Below are 6,640 nucleotides of genomic sequence, written 5' to 3' on the forward strand. Positions count from 1 at the left end.
ACCATCTTCCAGCAGGCCTGTGTTACCAGTTCACCAGACAAACTCATATGTCTGGATTTCAATGGAGAACTTGGTAGATGTATCTCTATATCAAATTAAACTTTGGTCTGCAAGGGTCTGCAAGGGTCTGCAAGGGTGATCCGTAGCTCAATGAAAGATAATGGAGATGAAAAAGAGTTTGAACTTCCAGCACAGGCCGAAGAACTTTTGAACACTTGCTAATTCTAGATTTCCTTTTCGATTTTCCTTGAAAAGTGTTGCTATTCTTGCTACATGCTGGCTTTTACTGGTATGCCTTGTTATTATTACCTTTCTTCTCTTCTCCATAGCATCTGCTATGTGTCTTTCTTCCCAAACATCTTTTAGCCCTTCATTTATTTTTCTCCTAGCTGCTGAGGAAAGCCAGATTTATTAAACCAACATCACTGCATTGACATGAAAGAGGTAACAACTGAGACACAGAAAATAAAGGTACCCTTGTCCCTTTCATCCTTACTCCTTTTTCTATAAATAGATTTGAAACTGGAGTTAGGCAAGGTAGGAATTAGTTTAAATAAAATAAAACATTTCAGAGTCTAGATTTTAGCCTAAGGATCATTTTTCAGGCTCTTCTTGTTTCCATATTCTCATATTTATCAAAATCCTGCAACATTAAGCAGTCACTAGATCTTTAATTCTTTGACCTCGTAGGCCATTTTTGTTCTTTTTTGACTGTACTTCAGAGCTAGAGGTTTAATCCTATTCTATTCTATAGAAGAAGAAATTTACCTGTAAAGAGACATACACACACAGTGAATAGCAGAGCCACGTCTGGGATTGTTTTCTTGATTCTTATCCTGTATAATATCCATCCTTTCATTCATTCTTCAGGACTTCTTAAATACCTGCTATGTTCCAGGCCATGGGTTGGATATCAAGGATACAAAGAAGAAAGCTCAGTCTGGAGCCCATCCTAATTTGGGAGATGAGACAGATAATGTTTAATCCTCTCCAGAGGAGTCAAAGGTATTTTTGGAGACACATAATATACATTTGTAAGGTGGTTATCCAGGTTTGAGAAATAGTTTATAATAACAGAGTAAACTTACAAATCCATAATATTGGGGTAAGAGTTAAGAGATTCAGATTTTTTTTTCTTCAGTGATAAGCTACCGTCAAACATACATTATAAGTATCTAAGCTCTCTAGGGGCAAGGGCTGTTTCTGTCTGACCACTTCTGTGTCTCTGCTTGCCATGTAATATGTTCTCAACAAAAATGTGTTGAATGAATTATTGAATGGTTAGTATTTTCTTGGAAGCTGTGGTATAGTTGAAGGCTCTCACAGAACACCATGAGGGTATTATCAAGAATATGGCTTCTTTCCTTCCATCTTCTGCTAAAGAGTGATTGGCTTCAACAAATGTTTATTGTCTTCCTTTTGCAACTCTTTTTTGCTACTATTTTTTTAATATTGAAAAGCCCAAGAGACTTCTTGTTTAACAGACCTTAGAAAGAGTTAATTTGAGTATGTTCTAGTCTTCCCAACTAGATTTCTTTAAATGCAGATATGTAAAGTGAGAGTTTATGTCTTTTTCTTTGATTTCCTACTTTGGACAACAGTGAGATTTTAAAGCACATAGGATGTTTAAGACATACCCAAACTCAAAACTCCTTTCCAAATGAAAGTGAATGTGTGTTTCCGTTATTTGCAAATGGTAATACATTAAGTTTGACTAGCTTCCAATCTGTGGAAATAATGTTTATGTGAGAAAGCTCCCAGTCATGTATTTGAAACTAATTAACAGACTATGTACTAAGTATACTCAGTCCTAAGCACTGGCTTTACCACCATGCCTCTAGGATATTATAGTCTGGAGGAGTGTCAAACACCTAAGCAGGCAATTATAACACAATGTGATGGGGCAGTACAGAGAGGTAAAGGAAGAGGCAACTATTCCACCTTGGGAGGCCATGGAAGGTTTGCTTTGGAAGGACAGACATCTAAGGGGAGCCTTGGAGAATCAATTGAGTTAGCCAGGGCAAGGGAGGAAAGAGCCCTTCACAAAAGCTCATAGAGCCTCCAGAGAAGCAGTAAACAGTTCATCTGACTGGGATAGAGAGAACAAAGAGGGGGGTTGAGGTTGGAGAGATAAACTGGGGTTAGATTATGAGACTTTTTTTTTTTTTTTTGGTGCCAGGCTAGGCAATTGGGACTATTCGGTACTATGTAAATGGGTTTTAAGTATATTTGTCTTGAACTGGTAAGTGTTGATGGATTTAGAAACAGAGGTTATATTTGACCTTGAAGAGAGCAGTTAATGGGAGGGATGGGAGTGGAAACCAGAATGCAGCAGGTTGAAGAATGGATAAAAAATGATGGTATAGAGACAGTGATTGCTGTCAAGAATTTAATTCAATTTATGAAACAGTTAACGTTGTATGCCCTTAAATGTATAGAATTAGTACGGAATTTTAGTTTGGTTACAATAAGAGAGGGTAGGATTACTATAATATATCTCCCTTGATGTATGCTAATTTTATTTTTCCCAGAGTACTATGAAGAAAATAATGTTAGGTGATAAAAATGTTTCTTCCAATAAGTCTTCATGATCAAGGTTAATGCCTTATACTTAAGAATTATGGTGCATAAGAGATCTGAGAAATTTCTACAAGGTTTTGTCTCATAGTGACTAATTGAGACAACTTAAAATAGATTATATTGTACGTGGAATCTAATTTAGAAATTAAAAAAAAACCTGAGCTCATAGATAAAGAGAACAGACTGGTGGTTGTCAGAGGCAGGGGTGGGGGGGGGGTGAAATGAGTGAAGGCAGTCAAAAAGTTCAAACTTCCCATTATAAAATAAATTAGACATGGGGATATAATATATAGCAAGGTGATTGTAGTTAACAATACTATATTGCATATTTTGAAGTGGCTAAGAGAGTAGATCTTAAAAATTGTCACTACAAGAAAAAAAATTTTGTAACTTTAAAATGGTGATGGAGGTTAACTAGACTTATTGTGGTTACCCTTTAGCAATATATACAATATTGAGCTATTATACTATACATATAAAATTAAGATAATCTCAAAAAAAATTTTTTTAAGTAGTCTCCATGCCCTACATGGGACCCAAAAATGGGCTTGAACTCACCAAGAACATCATGATCTGAGATTAAGAGTAGGATGCTTACTGAACTCAGTCACTCAGATACCCCTAATCTCAAATAATTTTTAAATAGTTACTGCTATAAATAAACCAGTAAACAGGAATTTAATTTTTGAAGATAAATTATTCATTTTATACAAGAATTCTTGACATTATAAAAGATACTGGTTGTAGGATTTCTTTGGCTCTTTTATACATGTAAAATTATTTGATTTATAAGAATTCCTCATTCATAATATTATACAAGGAGTGCACCTGTACTGTTAAGTGCCATCCTGCCTACCTTTCAATAAAAACTTTTTTTTCAGACTATAGCATTAAAAATTAAGCTAATAGATGATACTTTCGTTGTTAAAACTCTAATCAAGGTTGGATTTACCATGAAGTTAATGAAACTTCAGAACCCCCTCACTTGCATAGCCTTGTACCTAATTCTGGATTTCTAATTCCTAAGGTCTTGTACATAATTTGGTATTTATAATTTCAGACTCCTTTTCTTAAAGAGGGTCCCCAAATTATATAAGATTCAAACCAACAAAAATCTAGGTCTTCCTTGATATCCCTGTAACAGATAATCTCTAGAAAAAGAATCTCTGTAAGTATTTAAAGCTTCTTCTTTGAACTTTATCAACAAATTGGGAGAAGAGGCTATTGAAGGGAGAAGCACGCACGCTTAAATTTTAAAACAAGTGTCAATGAGTAGAGATATTCTTGGAAACTAACAAAGCAAAACATTTCTACAACGAAGTCATTTATTGTTATTTTTGAGGGGTATTGTTATCTAGTAAGACCACAATTTTAGGGGTCGCTGTGAACAAGTCTTAACTTAATCTACATAGCAAGACTGGGTAGGATCTATTTCTGCTTTGCATTGCACAGAGATGAGGAGACTGAGGCCTACAGAGCTAAGACTGATCTGGGTCTGCCCATTAAGAAAGCATATAACTGGGGTGCTTGGGTGGCTCAGTCATTAAGCATCTGCCTTAGGCCCAGGTAATGATCCCAGAGTCCTGGGATCGAGCCCCACATTGGGTTCCCTACTCAGCGGGAACCCTGCTTCTCCCTCTCCCACTCTCCCTGCTTCTGTTCCCTCTCTTGCTCTCTCTCAAATAAATAAATAAAATCTTAAAATAAAAAAAGGAAGGAAAGTGTAAAACTTAGTTGTATATTGTTCAAATGCTTATTATGTTCAAGTGGTTCAAATGGTGAGTTTTTTCTGTTTCATACCTGAACAGTTAACTCTTCACAGAAAAATATATCTAAAGACAAATTCCCTGTCCATAAAGGAACTATCAAGAGCTATGGCTGGCTTAGGGCATATTCATGACCCCACAGGAAAAGGGACTTCAAGTCTTGTTAAGAGTGACTCTGTCTATGGTGTCATTAGCATACACAAATGACTGCTTATTGCTTCTGTATATTTTAGATAGCTGTTTTACCTAAGGTATTTTATTAATTTCCCACCCCAGGAGAGCATTAAATCACTCAAAAACCACTGGTTGTCCATAATCAGAATCTTGTTAGAACACTGAAATGACCATCAGGAAAATAACTTCTGAAGAAAGGAGCCATAAAGCGATCGTCTTCTGACAGAATGAAATGAAAGAGACGGGCCTAAATTAACTATGGCCATGGGAAAAAGAAAAATTCAGTAAAAATATTCAATAAAAATACCCATGAATTGGGGCACCTGGGTGGCACAGTGGGTTAAGCCTCTGTCTTTGGCTCAGGTCATGATCTCAGGGTCCTGAGATTGAGCCCCACATGGGGCTCTCTGCTCAGTGGGGAGCCTGCTTCCTCCTCTCTCTCTGCCTGTCTCTCTGCCTACTTGTGATCTCTCTCTCTGTCAAATAAATAAATAAGATCTTTAAAAAAAACAGGAATAATTTGTATATGACACAGATACCTGTTGTCACACAAACAGCCTAAGATTTATTTTGTCACTAAAATACTTCAGTGTCGGGGTGCCTGGGTGGCTCAGTTGGTTAAGCAAATGACTCTTGATTTCCGCTTAGGTCAAGATCTCAGGGTTGTGAGATTGAACCCCATATCAGGTTCTGCGCTCAGCAGGGAGTCTGCTTAGGATTCTTTTTCTGTCCCTCCCTGACTCACACATGCCTATGTTTGTGCTCTCTCTCTCTCTCAAATAAATAAATAAATCTTAAAAACAAAAACAAAACACTTCAGTGTGCATGGGGCTTGTGGTAGACATAGCCAGAGTTCGGAATCTCATCTATGCTAAAGCCATCCAGGAGTATCTGAAGAACAGGTCATCCCATTTTTGTACCCAGCTGTCAAAGCATTTATATTACCAAAATGGAGTCATGTTATTCCATAGAACCAAATGGATGTTTAATTGAATCCTCCTGTGGTGACTGTGTTTTCAGGCCGATCCCTGGTCTCCAGAATTCTTTCTAGAAGCCTGGAAAGGGTTTCATTGTTTATTACAGGGTTTCCCCAGACTATTAAGGCCTCCCTTACTTTCCTCCCAGTCGAGCAATATTTTATTTTTAAAGAGCACCTGGTACTCTAAGCATAGTTTATTTTTATGTTTCAAATCTGAAATCTAGTTTTTAGAAAAAACAAATAAAGAGCTGAGATCAGGCAGAATCTACTAGTTTTAGCAACATTTTTAGGGTCTCTGTATTTATTAAATTACAAAAAAAAACTCTGTTAGAAATTTACCAGATCATTTTATAGCTGAAAGAGCTGCTTCTGAATGTTACATTTAATCTGAATAGCTGACAGATTTATCCTTTCAATAACCTCCCACTCCTGCCCTTCTAACCCCCTACCTCCTAATTTTGTCCTATTTAGTCATGAATAAATAACATTTATGATTACAGTATGTGATGGCCCTTGGGAACTGTGAGATGCTCTCAACTGGAATTTAAATTTCTACAAGCAATAATCTGATTTGTCAGATTTTGGGATCTTAGCCATGTATACTTAGCATTATTCAATCACCAGAGTCATATCTCTAGGAAAGAGCAGGTCTCACCACATAAATTTAGTTTCTGAATGAAAGCCAGCATGAGTTAAACAGACTCAGCTAATTGGGTCTTCACTATAAAGAACATTTCTTAGAAAGTTGTGGCATAATTGCTCATTATCTGTTAGAAAACTCTTTATTGCTATGAAAATAGAAAATATATGAATTGGGGTTACTTATGGGGAGGTAATCACTGGAAGGTTTAAATCATGCTTTAAATGTAACAGAAATCTTAGAATTTTGATGCTAGGGAAGCAAATTTGAAATGAAATTTAAGATATTTTTGTATTGATCAAATTTGTGTTCTAATTATAGCATGGTTTGCTCTGTTGAACAAAAATCTGCCAATACTTGTGTGAAAGTTGGAGCTGGATGATTTTAGGTGGAATTTAAGCCACCTGTTTCCCTGAATTTTTTTACTCTTTCATTTCCTCTTTCATACATACACAGTTATTTAGAGAATGGGTAAAATCAGGATTGGTCTTTAATTTCTAA

Source organism: Enhydra lutris, unplaced genomic scaffold, assembly GCF_002288905.1.
Source record: "Enhydra lutris kenyoni isolate GAN:26980312 unplaced genomic scaffold, ASM228890v2 scaffoldscaffold18, whole genome shotgun sequence".
In the NCBI taxonomy this organism is placed as follows: domain Eukaryota; kingdom Metazoa; phylum Chordata; class Mammalia; order Carnivora; family Mustelidae; genus Enhydra; species Enhydra lutris.